General features: G+C 39.8%; 1 protein-coding gene and 1 long non-coding RNA gene across 11 annotated transcripts in view; one reads left to right on the top strand and one right to left on the bottom strand.

The window, feature by feature from the left end:
* LOC109578038 (liprin-alpha-1-like) overlaps window positions 1-23,396 on the bottom strand; it is a 392,515-nt gene that overhangs the window by 73,054 nt on the left and 296,065 nt on the right. The window lies entirely within an intron of this gene.
* Window positions 17,537-23,396, top strand: part of LOC139182047 (uncharacterized) — a 28,765-nt gene continuing 22,905 nt past the window's right edge. The window contains exons 1-2 of one of the 2 annotated variants that reach the window (XR_011565633.1): window positions 17,537-19,216; window positions 21,743-22,193. This is a non-coding gene — a long non-coding RNA (uncharacterized lncRNA). The remainder of the gene's footprint in view (window positions 19,217-21,742; window positions 22,194-23,396) is intronic. The other variant, XR_011565634.1, reaches the window with a different exon arrangement.

Consider the following 23,396-nt stretch of genomic DNA (forward strand, 5'->3'; position numbering starts at 1 on the left):
CAATACTTTGGCCACCTCATGCGAAGAATTGACTCATTGGAAAGGACTCTGATGCTGGGAGGGATTGGGGGCAAGAGGAGAAGGGGACGACAGAGGATGAGATGGCTGAATGGCATCACTGACTCGATGGATGTGAGTCTCAGTGAACTCCGGGAGTTGGTGATGGACAGGGAGGCCTGGCGTGCTGCAATTCATGGGGTCACAAAGAGTCAGACATGACTGAGTGACTGATCTGATCTGATCTGAAGCACGCTTGCACCACATGGCTTTTTAGTGAGGAACCAAGTATATTATTCAGCTGAACATACAGTCTGGAACCAATGATTTTTCTTTATAATCTATAAAGATAACCCTTTGAGCCTCTGCTTATCGTCTCTAAAACCAAAAGATCCTAAGATTCCTTTTAGCCCTAAAATTCTATAACATCTGAATCTCTTGTTGTTGTTCAGTCAGCAGGTGTTTTGTTGAGAGCTTCCCCTGGAACCTGTGGATCACATAAGGGAAAGTAAGTGTAATCTACCTGGAAAGGGAAAATGAACAGAATCATCTGGCGGGCAATAGCGAATCCTAGAAAGTCCAGGTGGAGCATGGGCTGCAAGTGGAGGAGGAGTTGAGAAGAGTGAGACCAGTGTGTGCCAGAAAATTGCTGGTGCCCGAGACTGAGGAGGGGAATTAGATGCTTGATAGGACTTTGTTAGACACAAGCGAAAGGTTCAGGAAATGTGTGAATCCTGATTTTTCTCTTTTTTTTTGTTATTCTTTATTTTTTCTTGGCTGCACTGAGTCTTCATTGGTGCACGAGGGCTTTCTCTAGTTGCAGCGAGTGGAGGCTACTCTCTAGCTGCAGTACGTGGACTCTAGGCCGTGCAGGATCAATAGTTGTGGATCACTGGCTTAGCTGCCCCGAGGCATGTGGAATCTCCCCGACCAGAAATGGAACCTGTATGTCCTGCATTGGCAGGCAGATTCTTAACCCCTGGACCACCATGAAAGCCCTGAATCCTGATTTTTCAGTCTTCTGAAAAATTCTATAGGTTTTTAAATTTTATTTTATAGGCTCTCTTCTATTTTCCTTTTCTTTGTTTGCTTGTTTTGACCACTTCATTGGCCTGTGGGACCTTAATTGCCCAACCAGGGATTGAACCCTTGCTTTCTGCAGCAGAAACACAGAGTCTTAACCACTGGACCACCCAGGAAATCCTCTCTACTATTTCTATTATCTAGAAATTCTGAGATCATCTGTCACTGTTATTTGAGGGTCCTAGTAGCCCAAGGGGCAGTTAATTAGGAGGGAGGAGAAAATGGTATTCTTTTTCTTCTTCTCTAAAGTATAAAAAGTGTCTACCTGTGATATATGATATTCCCTGGTTAGTAGCAAAGATGGCATTTTACGGCCTTGAGGTTGTTGTTGAATCAATTATTTCAGTCTCCATTTTGCCTGCCCTTTGAAAGCAGAATTTGAGAGTCTAAAAAAAGAAAGGAAAACAGATCTGTTGGAAGCATGAAACCAGCTCCTCATCCTCCTCCACAAAAGGGAAGAAATAGCCCTGAGCTAGTTTCTAAATAGGAATAGTGCAAGAGAATTTAGAAAGTGCCAGGAGGAAGGGAACTTTTGAAAGCCCACAGAGCGCGGGGTGGGCGCCAGAGAGACAGTCACGCCTGTTACCTGCTGTCTCTTGCTTCCTGGCTCCAGCTTGCCCTCCTCTGCCAAACCTCCTCACTCGAGTTGTCCCTTCCTCACCCATTCAGATAGATACACAAGTGACTGAAGCTCAGGAAAACACCTCTCCACTAATATGTAAATACACTCACATGGTAGCCATACATCCAAAGGATATTCATTGTCACAAGCATATTCATTCCTTCCAGCAAGCTTGAGCACTTGTAATATGCCACATACAGCACTCTGCAGTGGAGAAGTCAAGGTGAATAAGACATAGTTTCTGTCCTCGATGGTATATAACAACAAACCTATACAGATAAACACTGAGCTATAAGCCCAGAGGCACACATATGCAAACATATATGTAATGTACACCCACTGGTATGTGAACTCATGAAATAAAAAAAAAAACAGAGCTACTCACTCATAAATTTCACAAGTTCTAATACTAGTCATGCTGAAATATTTGGAGGGAGGTTGTCCGTTTTCCTATTTTTCCTTTGTCAGTTTTGTCATCGCCTTTCATATTCCAAAAATGATTTCACTTTATAGTTCCATTCTTTTCTTATTTCTTGCCTTTAAAAAATTATTTATTCTCTAAGATGAATTGTCTCACATGGAGAAACTGAGAAAAAGGAAAGTTTGCCCAAGTTATAAATAAAGTTACCCTTTCAGGTACAAAATCTGTCTCTTTATACTCAGTTGATAAAATGGAAAAGACTGGCAATATTTAGTGATTGATCCTTTAATAATGTCTTTTTAAAATTCATTTATTTTATTTTTGACTGTGCTGGGTTTTCATTGCTGTGCATGGGCTTTCTTTAGTTTTGGCAAGCAGGGGCCACTCTCTGGCTGCAGTGAGCAGGCTTCTCATTATGGTGGCTTCTCTTGTTGGGGAGCAGGGCTCTAGGGCATGCAGGCTTCAGTTCTTGTAGCGCTTGTGCTCAGTTGCACCTAGGCATGTGGAATCTCTTGGCACAAAGGATTGAGCCAATGTCCCCTGCATTGGCAGGCAGATATTTAACCACTGGACCATCAGGGAAGTCCTAATGATGTCTTTTTAATGGGTATTTTGAACCACAAAATATGAAATCATTCCATCTTTTTTTTTTTTAATTGTAAGTATTTGAAGCAAGAAGAGCTCTGCTTGGAAAATGGGTAACTATTTAAAGTATACTTGATTCTAAGTCAGAAAGAGAAAGACAAACACCATATGAATATCACTTATATGTGGAATCTAAACTGTGGCACCAATGAACCTGCCCTCAAAACAGAAACAGACTCACAGACGTAGAGATCAGACCTGTGGTTGCCAAGTGGGAGGAGAGGAGGGAGCAGGACAGACCGGGAGTTTGGGGTTGGTAGATGCAAGCTATTACATTTAGAATGGCTAAGCAACAAGGTCCTACTGTATAGCACAGGGAACTATATCTAGTATCCTGGAATAAACCATAATGAAAAAGAACATTAACAAAGGAATGTATATAAATCTATATATCCATATCTAAGTTACTTTCACACTTCCTCAAAGGAAACACGGTCTCAATGACCATTGTCCATGATCAAAGTACAGTAAGTCTACTCTGTATGAATGAGTTCTGTTCCAAAAGCGAATTCATAGGTCCAATTTGATCGTAAATCCAACACAGTCAGCCTCGGTACCCAACTAACACAACTGGCTACACTCCGCTGTTTGTAAGCTTGCTTCCAGACATCCTGGGCTTGAAATTAAAAAACTGCTCTACTGTACTGTAAAGTACACAAAAGCACAGCCACCTGTAGTGGATGGACACACATGACCGTGCACGCCAGATGCATGAACTAATGTGATTGGACATGCAAACACACATTCGCATCTTTGAAAGTTCGAAACTCAAATGTTTGTATGAGGGGACTTTATCCATCTCTGGCTAATGTGTATTACTCATCAAATTCCTCTATAGTTCTCACTGAGAGTCTCTTCCACCCAAGAGAACTGGAAACATGGTCATACAAAAATGTGTACACTAATGTTCACAGTGGCATTATTCATAATTGTCAAAAATGTAAACACCCAAACATCCATTTGGTGAGAAATGGATAAACAAAATGGGGTCTAGCCAAACAATGGAACAGTGTTCAGCCTGAAAATGAAAGGCAGTTCTGTTTCAAGCTACTCATGAGTGAACTTTGAAGATATTGTGCTACGTGAAATAAACCAGACACAAAAGGACCAATATTGTTTGACTCCACTTTTATGAAGTTCTTAGAATAGGCAAATTCACAGAGAAAGAAAGTAAAATACAGGTTACGAAGAAATAGGGATGTTACTTAACCGGTAGAGTTTCAGCTTGAGTTTTAAAAACAGTTCTGCAGACGGATGTGGGGATGTTGCACAACAGTGTGAGTGGGCATCATGTCACTGAACTGTACACTTAAAAATGGTTAAATTTTAAAAGGCACAGGCAAGAAAAAAGAATGAAGTACTGATATATGCTACAACATAAACTTTGAACATAGTATGCTGAGTGAAAGAAACCAGACACCGAAGCCATCTAGCATATGATTCCATTTATATGAAATATTCAAAATAGACAAATCCATACAGACAGAAAATAGATGAGTGGTTTCTAGGGGCCAGGGAGCAGGGGAGGAGTGACTGACTGTAATGGGTATGGACTTCATTTTGGGGGGTAATGAAAAGGTTCTGAAATTAGACAGTAGTGCTGGCTTTACAGCCTTGTGAATATATGAAAATGCTGGGTGGTGTGGTGTATGAATTGCACCTTAATTTTAAAAAACAAATCAGGATCCCTTTTAAAAAATTATGCTATGATTTCTTTAACTCTAGATGTATATAATGAACTTGAAATAGTCCATCTTTAAAGCATACAGTCAAAGCCTTCTTTCCTTTTAACGGAGCATCTTTGCCCCAGAATATAGCAGTAGACAGAATATCCTACCCTGTGAGTTACTGAGATTCATTTTCCCATATGTCTTAGTCCATTCCAGGTGCTATAACAGAACACTGGTGGGAGCGGGGGCTTATAAACAGCAGAAAACTTATTTCTCATAGTTCTAGAGGCCGGAAAGTCCAAGATCAAGGTGCTAGCAGACTCGGTGTCTGCTGGGAACCTGCTTTCTGGCTCAGAGACTCTCCATGTGTCTTCATATGACAAAAGGGCTAAAGGTCACTCTGTAGTCTCTTTAATAAAGGACACTAAACCCATTCATGAGGGCTTCCCTGGTGGCTCAGTGGTAAAGAATCCGCCTGCCAATCAGGAAACTCTGGTTTGCTGTCTGGGTCAGGAAGATCCCCTGGAATAGGAAGTGGCAACCCACTCCAGTATTCTTGCCTGGGAAATCCCATCAACAGAGAAGCCTGGTGGGCTACAATCCATGGGGTGGCAAAGAGTCAGACACAACTGAGCGATTGAGCATGGATGCTCGCAATCCCATATGCGAATGCTCTCCCTCATGACCTAATCCTCTCAAAGGCCCCACCTACCTCCCTGGGTCATTACCACAGGGTTAGGGTTTCAATTTCGGAATTAGGGGTGACATAAACATTCAATCCATCATAAAGCTCTGTATCTTACTGTTCTTGTTTGTCTGATTTAGTCACCACTTCTTTTCTGTGCTGGTCTACAAGCTCCAGTCTAAAGATATTTACTAACCTAAAGAAGGAAAAAAAAGTCATGTACACAATGTTTCTGGAAGACTTTACATATCCTCTGGAGAAAGAAATGGCAACCCATTCCAGTATTCTTGCCTGGAAAACCCCATGGACAGAGGAGCCTGGCAGGTTACAATTGTGGGGTCGCAAAGAGTTGGACATGACTGATCGACTTCACTTTACTTTTACTTTTACAAGAAAAGGGGCAATATTGATTTCCTTCAGACAGGAAAACTGTCTAAAGGGTGGAAGAGACTCTTACCTGGAGAGCCTTTTGTGTCTTTTGAATTTTTAATCATGTGAATGTTTTTAATCATGTGAAGGTAATATCTATTCAAAATAATAATAAAATTTTATAAAATAAATTCACTAAAAATGGCAAAATGAGAAATACCCGAAATTTAAAATCTAGCTAAGTTTTTCTCATATTGTATTTGTGTTTTTAAACTAACTTTGTTACCAATAACTTAAAAAAGAGACTTATAAAAAAAGCAAATAGATAAAAAGGGACATATTTAAAATGACTATCTTTGCATTTTCATTCTACTTACTATGAATGTAAATCCCTAAATTAATATAACCAGGGCTAATATTCAGGCAGAATTCATTGGTATGGCTGAGCAGCCTCTGCTGATTTTGATTGGTTGATAGCATTGCCAGTTGTTAAACATTTTTAATATCACCCTGGATAAAATTCAAGGTCTTCAAACTTTTAAAAAGATCTTGTTAATTCTTTTCTTTTACCATAACTAATAGAAGCCTATATTTCAAAGGTCACTGATATTTGCAAAGATCACTAATTATCTCTCTACTCCAATCAGCCAAACTATAGGGTCAGGCATGGTTTTACCATGCTCCTTGTTGTACATTGCTTGATGCTATCAGGCATTTAATAAATATTTTCTAAATGAATAAATGGTACTCACTGGTTTTTCTCTTTTGCCCAACAACAAACTTATTCCATAAATCCACTAGATTATATGGTAACCTTTACAGCTCCATGAAAGCCACAGGAATTAAGTTTGAAGGGGATATTTCCAGTTTACTTTTATTCAGTTTTCTCTCTCCAGTTTAGGTTTAGGCTTTATTTGTCTGTGTGTTTTATGAACAACATAACAGATTGATAGCATAAGGAATGCATTTTCAATAAAAAAAAGAAAGGAGAGAAGTAAGTAAGCATACAGGTTTTTTTTGTTGTTGTTTTTAATTTTCCTTTATTTATGGCTGTGCTGAGTCTTCCTCGCTGCACAGGCTTTTCTATAATTGTGGTGTGCAAGCTTCTCATTGCCAGGGCGTCTCTTGTTGCAGAGACTGGGCTCTAGAGCCTTCTCGTTTAAGTTGTGGTGCGTGGGATCAACACAGGCTCAGTAGTTGTGGCACACGGGCTTAGTTGCTCCGCTGCATGTAGGATCTTCCCAGATCAGGGATCAAACCCATGTTACCTGCGTTGGCAGGTAGATTCTTTACCACTGAGCCACCAGGGAAGCCCAAGGATACTGATTTTTAAACTTAGCATTACTTGGGATTTTCATTGTATGAGTCAAGTATTGGCTTTAAAGCTCAATCTCATATTAGAAGTAAAGTCACTTTTAAAAACAATCTGGATAGTAAAGGGCAAGATGTAATGTGAAACCTATTCAATGATAGACAATCCAAAAAGTATTTTATATTTAGCCATGTGTGCATGCTCAGTCGTGACTGACTCTTTTGCAACCCCATGAACTATAGCCTGCCAAGTTTCTCTGTCCATGGGATTTTCTAAGCAAGAATATTGGAGTGGGTTGCCATTTCCTTCTCCAGGGGATCTTCCCAACCCAGGGATCAAACCCAGGTCTCCTGCATTGCAGACAGATTCTTTACCAGCTGAGCCACCAGTGAAGCCCAGGATAATATAACCAAAAAGCAAAAAAAAAAAAAAAAAAAATAACAGCCTCTTCCTTCATCTTGACCTCACTGCCTGAGAACTTTCCTTTCCTTGCCATTTGGTGTGCGATGAGTGGCGCTGATGCCCTAGCAATGGTCCTCACATCTTGAAAGTGCAGCAAGAATCCTTGTAACAACTACTCTGAAAATGGGATTTTCACAATCTTATTGTCAAGAAATCTCGAAAGGTATTAAAAGTAACTATAAAATATAATTATGATATGATATAAGATAGTATTGTTGCTGTTTAGTAACTAAGTCATGTCTGAATCTTTTGCGACCCCGTGGACTGTAAACCCACCAGGCTCCTCTGTCCATGTGATTTCCCAAGCAAGAATACTGGAGCCAGTTGCCATTTCCTTCTTCAAGGGATCTTCCTGACCCAGGGATTGACCCCCTGTCTCCTGCTTGGCAGATGTATTCTTTTCCACTGAGTCACCAGTGATGGGCATATAAGATAGTATAGCATAAAATAATGTAGCACAATGTCGTATAGTAATTATATGATATTAATATTAAAAAGGAACTAACTGTAAAATGAGGTATCACACATGGTACTAGGATAAGAAAACGGTCTTAGCTGCTCCCCTACCTCACACATTAGATCCCTGGCTGTGATGGTATGGCTCTTTTTTCTTGAAGAGCTGAAGCAAGTGATGTGGGACAGATATATATACTACTATATATATATATATATATATATATATATATATATGTATGTATATATATATAATAGATTTGAAAAAAAAAAAAAAACAACAACCCAGGAACCTGCTGTATAGCACAAGGAACTATATCCAATATCTTATTATAACCTACAGTGGAAAAGAATCTAAAACAGAATGTGTGTGTGTGTGTGTGTGTGTGTATACATATATAAATCAATATGCTAGATACCTAAAAGATTGTAAAATAACAATGCTTCAATTTAGAAATTTTTTTAAAAAAGAGAAGGATACTGGGCGATTACCAAATTCATGTAGAGTTAATTCTTCCATGGATTATCTACTTTTTGGATTATTCCCAGCACCTTTTAAATTCCAAGGGGATTTCCCCCAGCTGTTAAGCATTCTTCTCAGTCATCTACCCACCTTCAACTGGTAGAAATTCAAGGAATGCAAATTCGTTTTCTATTAGACTAAATAAACACAATTAGAAAGGGGAAACCCCCAAGGCAAGAACACCTATCAAAGCCAAATATAAATTATCTTTGACTGTTATAATCAGGGAAATAGATGAGAAACCAATGTAATTATCTTTTTAATCTCTAGAGGAAAAGGTTTGAATGTTTTCTTTTATAGATTTCTTCAGCGCTTTATAATCCTAATGTTCTTTTATATTAATTCTAAATCACTGTTCTTCAATCTGAGCCTGTTCTCTTCTTTTGGGCATCCATGACAATAATTGAGCTGACCTCAATCCTTGCAAATGTGCTTCCTGTCCTTGTTAATGTACAAACATGGTAACTTTATGCTTTGTAATTTAATTATTGTATATCTAATGATTTACCCCTCATGCTTATTATTTTTAACATCACTATGATATTTTCTAACAGGGGTCCCCAACCTCTGGGCCACAGACCCATTGGTACCTCTCATCAGATCAGCAGTGGCATCACATTAGAAATAAAGTGCACAATAAATGTAATGCTGTAGTTTTTCCAGGAGTCATGTATGGATGTGAGAGTTGAACCATAAAGAAGGCTGAGTGATGAAGAATGGATGCTTTTGAACTGTGGTGTCGGAGAAGACTCTTGAGAGTCCCTTGAACTGCAAGGAGATCAAACCAGTCAATCCTAAAGGAAGTCAGTCCTGATTATTCATTGGAAGGACTGATGCTGAAGCTGAAACTCCATACTTGGGCCACCAGATGTGAAGAGCCGACTCATTAGAAAAGACTGATGCTGGGAAAGATTAAAGGCAGGAGGAGAGGGGGACGACAGAGGACCAGAGGGTAGGAAAACATCACTGACCCAATGGAGGTGAGTGTGAGCCAGCTCCAGCAGATGGCGAAGGACACGGAAGTCTGGCATGCTGCAGCCCATGGAGTTGCAGAGTCAGAATGACTGAGTGACTGAACTACAATAAAATGCAATGCGCTTGAATCACCCCGAAGCCATCCCTACCTGCCTGTTCCCCCCGTCCATGGAAAACTTCTCTTCTATGAAACTGATCCCTGGTGCCAAAAAGTTTGGGGACCACCGTTTATAAAATTAGCTACCATGAGTACAATGAGTCATACACTCTTTTAGGAATTTTATACATATTTTCATTTCTTTAATCTTCCCAGTAACTCTAAATTTCGATATAATTATTCAATCAATGTGACTCTGAATGGCCTCACTCCCAAAGCCCCCATGCATCCTTAATGCCGTATTTTCTCTTATCATGTTGCTGAGCTGATTCACTATTGTGAGGCATTTGGGGTTATTTCTGATTTACTGTAGTGATAATTATATCCCATAAACATTTCTTCCCTCATCATCCTGGGTCCCCACATAGCTCAGTTTCTACAGAGTAGCACGTAGCACTGCCCAAAGTAATTTTAAAGATGAATACCAATTTTCATGTTGTCTCTCAAAGAAAAATCACAGGGGATCCAATTCAGAACTCATAACACTACCTACCAGATCCCCTTTCTTCATTCCCCAGTTCTCTCACACTGTATAACTGCTGGAAAGGCAGTTACAGTCTGAACCTCCACAGACTGCCTACACGCCAAAACCCTGCAGCTCTCCTGTCTCCATATGCCCCCCACTGGCTCCTTGCTTTAGAGATCACCGCAGCATCGTGGGCTGGTCCTTCCCCTGGCCCTCACCACTCTGGTCTGGCTTCTCTATCATTCTAATAACCCATCCCCAAAGGAAAGAAGTCTCATATTATGTTAGTTAGAAATATGGACTGTGCAGAAACAGGCGGAGAGGAAATCTGGGAACATTCATACATGAATACACTTTATTCACTTATTTGTAAATTAAGATTTCTGATGTTTTTTTTTTTCTTTTTTTTTCATTTGAGAGTCCCCCCTCCCCCTTGAATGATAGTGTCCAAAGTGAGATTGATGAGCGCTGAAAAGATCTGGTAACAGTGAATAGTTTTTGTTTTATTTAAAAATCTTTGGTTTGGCTGCACTGGGTCTTTGTTGCAACACAGGCTTTCTCCAGTTGTGGCATGTGGGCTCTTAGTTCCCCGAGCAGGTTATCAACCCTAGTCCCTTGCATTGGAAGGCAGATTCTTTTTATTTATTTGTTTATGGTTGAGCTGCGTCTTCGTTGCTGTGTGCAGGCTTTCCCTAGTTGTCATGAGCATGGGACCACTCCTCCCTACTTGCAGGACGCAGTCTTCCTACTGCAGTGGCTTCTCTGGTTGCAGAGCACAGGCTCTAGGGTGCTTGTGCTTCAGGGGCTGTGGCATGTGGGCTCAGGAGTTGTGGCTCTCAGGCTTACTTGCCTTGCCGCAGGTGGAATCATCCCAGACCAGGGATGGAACCCATGTCCACTGCACTGGCAGATTCTTAACCACTGGACTTCCAAGGAAGGTTTTAATCAAGAAGTACTCCAACTAATTAAAAAAAATAGATCCTATGATTACAAAGAAGTTGACTTGTCATAAGGCTTAAAATACATTTTTCCTTTTATGCCGTTTTTTTTTTTTAAAGGGCTTCCCTGGTGGCTCAGATGGTAAAAGCGTCTGCCTGTAATGTGGGAAACCCAGGTTCGATTCCTGGGTCGGGAAGATCCCCTGGAGAAGGAAATGGCAATCCACTCCAGTACTCTTGCCTGGAAAATCCCATGGACAGAGACGCCTGATAGGCTACAGTCCATGGGGTCGCAAAGAGTTGGAAATGCCTTCACTTCCACTTTCATGCCTTTTTAGGTGGTCAATGTATTTTATGATTAAAACTAAAGTATTATAAAATTCTGATTACTTTATACTAACTAGAAAATATCTATTGATGAAATGCAATAGTGTATAAAATACAAGTAGCCCCAAACTTTCCTGTTTTCTCTTCTCTAATGGACTAAAGAAGAAAAACAGAGGTTTAGACTCTGATAACAGCTCCTTCTGCTGCTAGCTGTTCCCATAAGAACCTTTCTTTTGATTTTGGCCAGCTCTCACGCTCTCATCTTTGATGAGTCACTAATCTTGGGACTGGTTTGGGGTCATCACTGGGGAAAATTGTGAAGTAACCCAAGCGTTTGTTTGGTATGCCCCAGATTGCTTTGGCATGTACTTCCTGTCTCTGGCACTCTTTTTTTTTTCCAGGCCCTCCTATCAACTTTTCCTTTCCAATCATATCAATCATTTACATATTAGTAGGACTTTAACTCGGAGAAGGCAATGGCACCCCACTCCAGTACTCTTGCCTGGAAAATCCCATGGGCTGAGGAGCCTGGTAAGCTGCAGTCCATGGGGTCACTAAGAGTCAGACACAACTGAGTGACTTCACTTTCTTTTTTCACCTTCATGCATTGGAGAAGGAAATGGCAACCCACTCCAGTGTTCTTGCCTGGAGAATCCAAGGGGAGCCTGGTGGGCAGCCATCTATGGGGTCGCACAGAGTCAGACACGACTGAAGCGACTTAGCAGCAGCAGCAGCAGGACTTTAACTGGACCTTCCCAGGTGGTGCTAGTGGTAAAGAATCCACCTGCCAATGCAGGAGACCCAAAAGGCACAAGTTCGATCCCTGGGTCGGGAAGATCCCTTGGAATAGGAAATGGCACCTCATCCCAGTATTCTTGCCTGGAAAATTCCATGGACAGAGGAGCCTAGCCGGCTCAGCAAAGAGTCAGACAAGAGTGAGTGACTGAGAACACACACATACACACAGGACTTTAACCCCATATACTCCCCCTTCTCAGAGATATTTGCTTGTATTGCCTTATCTCTAATTGTGAATGCAAAGGTTTGTTTCTGGTCCTGGAGTTTTAATCACTAATGAGCTGATGTAAACTATGGGCGAAGACTGACTGCCCAGGTGTCTTCTCTTATGGTTGTACAGACAGTCCGTGGCTTAAGATGCTTTGGCTTAGCAACTTTTTGGCTTTACAGTGATGCAAAAGTGATAGACGTTCAGTGGATACCATATTTAAAATTTTGTATTTGGGTTTTTTTGGGGAGGGGTGGCTAGCCATGTGCAGTAGGATACTTATTTATGGTTCTGGGCAGCCACTGAGCCACAGCTCCCAGTCAGCCACTCAGTCACAAGAGTACAGGCCAAATACACTTAAAACCATCAGTACCCAGACAGCCATTCTGGTTTCACATTCAGTGTGCTTGTATACATGCTAAGTTGTGTCAGTCATGTCCAACTCTGTGCAACCCCATGGCCTGTAGCCCACCAGGCTCCTCTGTCTATGGAACTCTCCAGGCAAGAATACTGCAGTGGGTTGCCATTCCCTTCTCCAGGTGTAGTAGTCAATAAATTACATGAACTAGTCAACACTTTCTTCTAAAATAGGCTTTGTGGTAGATGATTTTGCCCAACTGTAGGTTCATGTGAGGGCTTCCCTGGTGGCTCAGTGATAAAGAATACCTCTGTCAATGCAGAGACTCAGGTTTGATTCCTGGGTCAGGAAGATCCCATGGAGGAGGGCACGGCAACCCACTCCAGTATTCTTGCCTGGAGAATCCCATGGACACAGGAGCCTGCTGAGCTACAGTCTATGGGGTCGCAAAACAGCTGGACATGACTGAGTGACTAAACAACAGCAAGGATCATCAGGGTTCATGTAAGCGTTCTGAGCACGTTAAGGTAGACTGGGCTAAGCTAGAATGTTTGGTAGGTTAAGTGTATTATGTGCATTTTTAATTTATGATACTTTCAACTTATGATGGATTAATTGGGATATAGCCCCATCAGAAGTTAAAGATCTACATTTTACAAGTCTGTATATATTCTCAGTTTACGACTATGACCAGCTCCCAAATTTTTCTGTAACTCCAAGTTTTGAGGTCAAGTGCATGTCTATGTCCACACCGGCCTTGCTTGGGCTCACACACACACATGTGAGAAAGAACAGGTAGGTGGCAAAACATGGGGTGTACTTGTTAGGGAAAGAAATGCATGCAATTTGTTAAGAATAAGTTACTAAACTCACTTTCTATGCAGTTCTTTATCTCTTTCATAATGCGTCTCTGGTGTCAGACTAAACCTGGAGCTTTTTTTTTTTTTTTGCTTTGCTTTGCTTTTTTTTTTTTTCCAGTTTGACAAATGGATGGACACTCAGAGGAGAAGAATCCTGACAGTCCTGTTAGAACGCTGCTCCCTGTCACAGCAAAAGTTCTGCTGTTGAAAGCTTCAGGAGAAAATTCCAGCAGAAGCTCTGGATTTTATGACAAAGCTCCCAAAGGTGTTATCTTTATACATCTTTTCTTTCCTGGACCCCCAAAGCCTTTGTCACTGTGCACAGGCACAGATAAAGAAGCAGGGTTCGGTGTTTTGTAAAGACAGCCTAGAAAACACTGAACCTTGAGGGAAAAAAGAAAGCATGCATACAAAACCGAGCACCGACAAGATGCTCACCGCATTTTGTTTGCACAGTTTGGATTGGCCCCATCTCTTTGTGTCTGGCTGTGCACTTAGTGATCACAGGAGAGAAAAAGTAAGCCATTGCTAAGTGTCCGTAAAATAGTATTAGCCAGTTGGGGAAATATATACACATGTATATAATGGTTCATCATCAGAATAGCCTTATATTGCACAGCAGAGGACCATAGTAAAACTTAAGAGTGTAGAGTGCAGGCCATTCATAAATAGAAAAGCATGAAATAAGGTGCTAATGTGATAAATACAGAAGCATGTGAGACTAAAGGAGTTCAGAGTGGGCAAATGTGCTCACAGGTTGGAAAAGCATCTGACCATTATTTTCTTACAAATAATTTCACGGTGTATTCAAGTATATTTTTTAAGATATAAAATTGATAGTCATTTTGTTGATTTCTTTTCATAGTCTAGAAAGACCAGAAATTCCCTGTTACTGTGCATTCACAGGGTAACTTTAGTTTTTAAAATTAAGAAAATGAAAAAAAATTAAGAAAATGAAAGCAGTAAGATAGATGATGTATTTAATAATTGGTGCTGGGACAATTGGGCAGTATCTGGAAAAAAATTCTAGAAGGATAAAAGATTGATATGAAATTATGGAAAACCATTCCCTACTCAAAGGAGGGAATTCCCTGGTCCAGTGGTTAAGTCTCTGCTTTTTCACTGCTGAGGGCAGAAGTTCAATCCCTGTTTGGGGAACTAAGATCCTGTAAGCCCCCAGGCATGACTAAAGGGGAAAAAAATGTAATTAAAGGAAATCTAGGGAAGGAAGACTTTGTGAGTAATCTATAATATTCAGAGCCTCAAAAGAAAATGTATAACTTAAAATCTTTATTTATTTTATATATTTTGTATATATATTATATATGCTTTATAAATAAAGAAAGCAAGATTTTAAGTTGTGATTATAAAAGTTAAAATTTTCTCCATCGAGAAGAAAACTGTAAATAAATACAGACAGTAAACAGGAGGGAGCTCCCTGGGAGTGGTTAGGACTCAGTGCTTTCACTGATTAGGGCTCAGGTTCAGCCCCTGGCCGGGAGACTATGAATCCACAAGCTGCTGCAGTGTGGCCCCCCAAAATTAAAATAATCTGGGGAAAAACATGTTGCCAGCAAAGGGGTAATTTTCTTATTTTTTAAAGAACGACTATAAATCTACATTAAGAAGAAAAAAAAAGCAAAGCCTAGCAGAAAAATGAGCAAAGGAAGTGAGCAAGTAGTTCACAGAAAGAAAAGCAGATGTTTTGAAAATAGATAAAATGCTTAGCCTCATTTTCATGCCATCGTTTGTGACTCAGATGAATTTAGTTTCTTTTTTAATGATAACATTTTATATTGTTAGGGGTGTGGGGAAACAAGCACCTTCATGTGTTGCACCTTCATAGATAAATTGATGCAAACACCCAGGAGAGCAATTTGGTAGTACCCAATTTTTAAATAAAGATTCCTGGACATTCCCTGGCGATCCAGTGGCTTTCACTACCAAGGATGTGAGTTTGATCTCTGGTTGGGGAACTGAGATCCTGCAAGCCATGAGACATGGCTAAAAACTTAAAGAAAGCAGGAATAGAAGGAACATACCTCAACATAATAAAAGCTATATATGACAAACCCACAGCAAACATTATCCTCAATGGTGAAAAATTGAAAGCATTTCCTCTAAAGTCAGGAACAAGACAAGGGTTCCCACTTTCACCATTACTATTCAACATAGTTTTGGAAGTTTTGGCCACAGCAATCAGAGCAGAAAAAGAAATAAAAGGAATCCAAATTGGAAAAGAAGAAGTAAAACTCTCACTATTTGCAGATGACATGATCCTCTACATAGAAAACCCTAAAGACTCCACCAGAAAATTACTAGAAATAATCAATGACTATAGTAAAGTTGCAGGATATAAAATCAACACACAGAAATCCCTTGCATTCCTATACACTAATAATGAGAAAACAGAAAGAGAAATTAAGGAAACAACTCCATTCACCATTGCAATGGAAAGAATAAAATACTTAGGAATGTATCTACCTAAAGAAACTAAAGACCTATATATAGAAAACTATAAAACACTGGTGAAAGAAATCAAAGAGGACACTAATAGATGGAGAAATATACCATGTTCATGGATTGGAAGAATCAATATAGTGAAAATGAGTATACTACCCAAAGCAATTTATAGATTCAATGCAATCCCTATCAAGCTACCAACAGTATTCTTCACAGAGCTAGAACAAATAATTTCACAATTTGTATGGAAATACAAAAAACCTCGAATAGCCAAAGCGATCTTGAGAAAGAAGAATGGAACTGGAGGTATCAACCTACCTGACTTCAGGCTCTACTACAAAGCCACAGTTATCAAGACAGTATGGTACTGGCACAAAGACAGAAATATTGATCAATGGAATAAAATAGAAAGCCCAGAGATAAATCCACGCACATATGGACACCTTATCTTTGACAAAGGAGACAAGAATATACAATGGATTAAAGACAATCTCTTTAACAAGTGGTGCTGGGAAATCTGGTCAACCACTTGTAAAAGAATGAAACTAGACCACTTTCTAACACCATACACAAAAACAAACTCAAAATGGATTAAAGATCTAAACGTAAGACCAGAAACTATAAAACTCCTAGAGGAGAACATAGGCAAAACACTCTCCGACATACATCACAGCAGGATCCTCTATGACCCACCTCCCAGAATATTGGAAATAAAAGCAAAAATAAACAAATGGGACCTAATTAACCTTAAAAGCTTCTGCACATCAAAGGAAACTATTAGCAAGGTGAAAAGACAGCCTTCAGAATGGGAGAAAATAATAGCAAATGAAGCAACTGACAAACAACTAATCTCAAAAATATACAAGCAACTCCTACAGCTCAACTCCAGAAAAATAAACGACCCAATCAAAAAATGGGCCAAAGAACTAAATAGACATTTCTCCAAAGAAGACATACAGATGGCTAACAAACACATGAAAAGATGCTCAATATCACTCATTATCAGAGAAATGCAAATCAAAACCACTATGAGGTACAATTTCACACCAGTCAGAATGGCTGCGATCCAAAAGTCTACAAATAATAAATGCTGGAGAGGGTGTGGAGAAAAGGGAACCCTCTTACACTGTTGGTGGGAACGCAAACTAGTACAGCCACTATGGAGAACAGTGTGGAGATTCCTTAAAAAACTGGAAATAGAACTGCCTTATGATCCAGCAATCCCACTGCTGGGCATACACACTGAGGAAACCAGAAGGGAAAGAGACACGTGTACCCCAATGTTCATCGCAGCACTGTTTATAATAGCCAAGACATGGAAACAACCTAGATGTCCATCAGCAGATGAATGGATAAGAAAGCTGTGGTACATATACACAATGGAGTATTACTCAGCCATTAAAAAGAATACATTTGAATCAGTTCTAATGAGGTGGATGAAACCGGAGCCTATTATACAGAGTGAAGTAAGCCAGAAGGAAAAACATAAATACAGTAAACTAACGCATATATATGGAATTTAGAAAGATGGTAACAATAACCCGGTGTACGAGACAGCAAAAGAGACACTGATGTATAGAACAGTCTTATGGACTCTGTGGGAGAGGGAGAGGGTGAGAAGATCTGGGAGAATGGCATTGAAACATGTAAAATATCATGTAGGAAACGAGTTGCCAGTCCAGGTTCGATGCACGATGCTGGATGCTTGGGGCTGGTGCACTGGGACGGCCCAGAGGGATGGTATGGGGAGGGAGGAGGGAGGAGGGTTCGGGATGGGGAACACATGTATACCTGTGGCGGATTCATTTTGATATTTGGCAAAACTAATACAATTATGTAAAGTTTAAAAATAAAATAAAATTAGAAAAAAAAAAAAAAAAAACCCAAGATTACCTTTGGCCAGTAGTTTCACTTCTTGGAATTTGTCTGATGGGTATACTTCAACACATGCAAAATGTATGTCTATATAAGAATATTGCATCATTGTTTGTAGTAGCAAAAGGTTGGAAACAATGGAAATGTCTGCTAATAGCAGACTGGTTGCAACTATCTCCTCAATATATCATCAATAAAACAACAAAGGTGCAGAATTATCCTACCACTTTGGAAGAATAAAAGAATGTATCCATATTTGTTGCTCTTCTGGAATGGCACACAAGAAGCCAGTAACAATGGTTACATTCACAGAGGGAAATGAGTGGCTATATGACAAGGATGACAGAGGCTTTTTTTTTTTTTTTACTTTTTTTACAGTGTGCCCCTTGGTATCTTTGAATTTAGTATTGATGTACACATATTATTCTAAAATTGAAACAATTTGTTTTTTAAAAAAACATAGTGTTTTAAATGCCCAGTAATAGAGTATCATTCTGCCATATAAAGAATTATTAGGCAGTCATTAGAAAACATGTTTTGGAAGAACAGAGATGCTTATTATGTATAAAATGAAGAAAGCATGATTTTAAATTGCATGCAGTTTCCCAATTTTGCTTTCATATATACCTGAAAAACAGAAAGGAAAATAACTCTACCAGCTTGTTGATAATGTTTGGTCATCTCTGATTGACAGGGTTCTGGGTATTGTTTTTCTTCAGGTTTCTCAGAATTTTCCATGTTTTTCACAATGAGAATGTTATCATTCCAGGGAGATGTGATACGAAATAGATAATCTTATCATCTATGTGTACCATATGTCAATCTTGGTAGATTTCAACATTTTATTTTATTTCCCAGAACTGACTGTGAGGCAATTGTTCTTTAGCTAGATTTAAAGTAAACAATAAAGTCATTGCACCAAGATGAGCTTTGAGCTGTTTGAAAATGTGGTGGTGGTTGTCTTACAGTTTTGAAAGAGCTTCCCCACCCTCAACTTTCCTCATTCCTGTTTAGTTTTAAACAAACAAAAAGCAGCAAAAATCAAAAACAAAGCAAAATTTTATCTATCCCCAGTGCAGGGGGGGAACCCCAACTTAACTACCCAGGTCTAAACCCGATCTAAGTCAAAAGAGGAAAAGAATGAGAGTTGAGAAAAACTTTCTCCCCATCCCCTCCCTCCCAAACCCCACATCTTGATTGAATTAACTAACCATATGAGGATTAAGGGCAGTGCAGTTTCATTCTGGGTTGCACAAAGTGGTTGTGATCTCTGTTTCTGCCTGCAGTGTTGTGTAAGATCCTCTAAGCCTTTTCCTCCATCTAGATCCTGAACCTACTGTTTCTCCTATTTGTGCCCCACCTCTGCTTCCCTCTCCCCTACATGTCTTATCTTCAGCTCATAAAATAATCCTGGACATAACACACTGGCCACCTGATGCGAAGAGCTGACTCATTTGAAAAGACCCTGATGTTGGGAAAGATTGAAGGCAGGAGGAGAAGGGGACAACAGAGGATGAGATGGTTGGATGGCATCACCAACTCAATGGACGTGAGTTTGGGTAACTTTGAAACTCCGTACACAATGGATGGAAGGAGGGAGGAAGACGGACAGATAGATAAACAGATGGATGGGTAGTGAGTTCCATTACAGAGTGTTCTGCTCCTTTTGGGGGCACTCAAACATTATTTATTATTGAGTTAACCTTGAAAAAGAGGCCAGTTTTCCAAAGATGAAATGAATGTGAAGACTAGTTACCATCTCTGCAATTCATGTTAAGAGATATGGAATGCCTAGTCTGAACTTTATATATGGACTTGACTCTAGTTTCTACTAAGACTTATTTAAAACCTGGAATAAATTATTTTAAAAACTACTACACATAATAGGGTCACCTCCACCATTTTCTGGATATGTAGGATTGACCATAATGCTATGAAAGTGGAATGTACAGAATACTTTTTAAAAAATGTATTAATTTGGCTGCACCAAGTGTCAGTTGCAGCACGTAGAATCCAGTTCCCTAACTAGGGATCAAACCCTGGCCCCCTGCACTGAAAGCATAGAATCTTAGCCACTAGACCACCAGGGAAGTCCCCACGACAAATACTTAATGCTTCATTGAATCTTAAAGGCTATTTAGGACACATCAATATAGTATTAGTCATTGTGTTCCCTTTATATATTTAGGTAAATCATAAGCATGTAGGGAAAACAGAAGCATATCATGAAAAAAATGAGCAATGTGCCAACTGGAGTTTCTGTAGCCTTCACACAACGTTCATATGCAGACTCCCAGAGATCCTTCAGTTCAATTCAGTTCAGTCACTCAGTCGTGTCTGACTCTTTGTGACCCCATGAATCGCAGCACACCAGGCCTCCCTGTCCATCACCAACTCCTGGAGTTTACCCAAACTCGCATCCATTGAGTTGGTGATGCCATCCAACCATCTCATCCTCTGTTGTCCCCTTCTCCTCCTGCCTTCATTCTTTCCCAACATCAGGGTCTTTTCAAATGAGTCAGCTCTTCGCATCAGGTGGCCAAAGTAATGGAGTTTCAGCTTCAACATCTGTCCCTCCAATAAACACCCAGGACTGATCTCCTTTAGGATGGACTGGTTGGATCTCCTTGCTGTCCAAGGCACTTTTAAGAGTCTTCTCGAACACCACAGTTCAAAAGCATCAATTCTTTGGCGCTCAGCTTTCTTTATAGTCCAACTCTCACATCCATACATGACTACTGGAGAAACCATAGCCTTGGCTAGACAGACCTTTGTTGGCAAAGTAACGTCTCTTCTTTTTAATATGCTGTCTAAGTTGGTCATAACTTTCCTTCGAAGGAGTAAGCATCTTTTAATTTCATGGCTTCAATCATCATCTGCAGTGATTTTGGAGCCCAGAAAAATAGTCAGCCACTGTTTCTCCATCTATTTTGCCATGAAGTGATGGGACCGGATGCCATGATCTTCGTTTTCTGAATGTTGAGCTTTAAGCCAACTTTTTCACTCTCCTCTTTCATCAAGAGGCTCTTTAGTTCTTCTTGACTTTCTGCCATAAGGGTGGTGTCACCTGCATATCTGAGGTCATTTATATTTCTCCCAGCAATCTTGATTCCAGCTTGTGCTTTCTCCAGCCCAGCATTTCTCATGATGTACTCTGCATATAAGTTAATAAGCTGGGTGACAATATACAGCCTTGATGTACTCCTTTTCCTATTTGGAACCAGTCTGTTTTTCCATGTCCAGTTCTAACTGTTGCTTCCTGACCTGCATACAGGTTTCTCAAGAGGCAGGTCAGGTGGTCTGGTATTCCCATCTCTTTCAGAATTTTCCACAGTTCGTTGTGATCCACACAGTCAAAGGCTTTGGCATAGCCAGAGATCTTTAGGAAGTTCCGAAGTCTTATCTGAAGCTTAGTTTCCCCATTTGCAAGGGGAGAATATTAATTATACTACCCTTCAGGTTGTGACGAGGATGGTTAATAGGTGCTCAATAAATATTAGTTGACTTGGATTCTGTCTGAATTAACATTTAAAAAAAGAAAAGAAAAGAAAAAGGGGTACCTAAAGCCAGTGCTCTGTGAGAACCTGGAGGGATGGGATGGGGAGGGAGGTGGAAGTGGTGTTCAGGTTGGAGGGGACACATGTATACCTATGGCCAATGTATGGCAAAACCATCATAATGTTGTAATTATCCTCCAATTAAAAAAAAAATCTTCCTGCCTTGTTAGGAAGCACTTCAGGTAAGAGGTAACTTGGTTGTGATTTGGAAAAAAAGGACCAAAAAGAAACTACTTGTGAATTCCAGACCTGGTTTATCAAGTTAAAATTATGTTTGCTCTGATTCATTCATGAATGAATCCATGAATCCACTTCCCCAGTGGCTCAGTGGTAAAGAACCTGCCTGCAATGCAGAGAAGTGGATTCGATCCCTGGGTCAGGAAGATCCCTTGGAGGAGGGCATGGCAACCCACTCCAGAAAAAAAAAATAAAGAAGTTCTCTCAGTACCAGGGTGACGGCTCAAAACCTAGAGAAAGTGGACATGTAACCTGAATAGTTTTTTACATTGTTTCTCCAGGTGAGCTGGCATTGGAAGAATTTAACTGAACTGGATCACCTCTGGATGCTAAAATGTTTATGGTTTAACTGGTATATCAATGTCTCCCCAGCTCCCTATGAGCAGGGTGTATGGAAGAAGCATTATATTCAAATGGTGAAAGAACTCCATGTTACCAAGCCCAAGGTAAATTTGGGAAAAGAAGAATTCCTAACATCAGCTACTTAGGAATTCTAGAACTAAGTTGGAGAAGGCCATTGTTTCAAAAGAAATATACCATGACCTCAAAATTCCCTTGTTCTAAGAACTTAACAGCTCTTTTCAAGATATCCATGTTAGTTGAAAGTAATCTGACACTCACAAACCACAGTTCCACCAGGTTATGACTTGGAGCTCCTCATTCTCTCCAGATTCCCGGATTTCTGTGTCTCTGATGCCTACAGTACACAATTCTGACACTGGGATTCTGTGGGTAATGTGCAGTATTTATTACCTATGGGTCATCAAATTTTACTTAACTAATTCAAATTTTCTGTGATTCTACCAGGCAAACTGAATGTTTATGTTTCTATCATTAATAAAGAAAAGTTTGCAAAAAATTAGTAATTAGGAAATGGCATAATGGGCATATTAAAGTTCTTTTCACTTTAGAAACTAGCAATGTAAAGTCCTTACATAGAATTGTAAACAGTGAACAGTATGAGCATAAATTTTTCTAGTGGTTTTCTATGCATTGCAACCAATGTTTATGTTCATTCTTATAGTCACAGTTAATTAGATAACTTATGGGAAATTTGTATGAGCTTTTTCTTTATGGCATGATCTATATACATGCACAGTTGTGCATTGTGTTGTATAATAGAAGAGTTCCTGAAAATTATGTGTAAATTACAATTTTAAAATTATTTTTAAAACCACGGGGATTTTTTTTATTTATAGAAAAGCTGCAGTGGATCCTTTTTGAGTTGGAGAATCCTTTTGAAATATGAATAGTTGGCTCTTAACATGCTGATGTACGTTTCATTTTATTGTGTTTACTTGAAGTAGAAACCCTCTACATTTAATATAGTAATAAACTGCATAATTAATATTGTTACAATTACAATGATAAAAGCAGTCTTTCTGATTTCAGTGATGGCTGTTCTTCATGAGAATTTCTTTTAAAAAGAAAAATGTAAAGTGCAGTGGTGGAAGAGTTATTTTAAAAATTACAATAGCTATGACTCCTTTTATCACAAGGCTTTCCTTAACTCTCATTCAACATCACTCATAGCCAGGGAAAGGCTTCAATAGCTGACGCGTGGGCTGTTCTGGGACAGAGGAGAGAAAAGTGATCAACCAGGTTGTAGAATGAAAAAAGGTTTTGAGTATTGTATGTAATACTGATTTTAATACTTGGTCTTCAACAATAACTCTTTTTCCAGAAACCATTTATGCACTTCCCTGGTGGCTCAGACGGTAAGGAATCCACCTGCAATGCAGGAGATGCAGGTTTGATCCCTGGGTTGGAAGGATCCCCTGGAGAAGAGAATGGCCACCCACTCCAGTATTCTTGCCTGGAGAATCCCCATGGTTGGAGGAGCTTGGTGGGATACAGTCTGCAGGATCATAAAGAGTCGGACATGATTGAGCAACTGTTGGAGGCCAGCGTGAGGCATTCCGCCCGTGGCAAAGG

Source organism: Bos indicus, unplaced genomic scaffold (genome assembly GCF_029378745.1).
Source record: "Bos indicus isolate NIAB-ARS_2022 breed Sahiwal x Tharparkar unplaced genomic scaffold, NIAB-ARS_B.indTharparkar_mat_pri_1.0 scaffold_70, whole genome shotgun sequence".
Taxonomy (NCBI): domain Eukaryota; kingdom Metazoa; phylum Chordata; class Mammalia; order Artiodactyla; family Bovidae; genus Bos; species Bos indicus.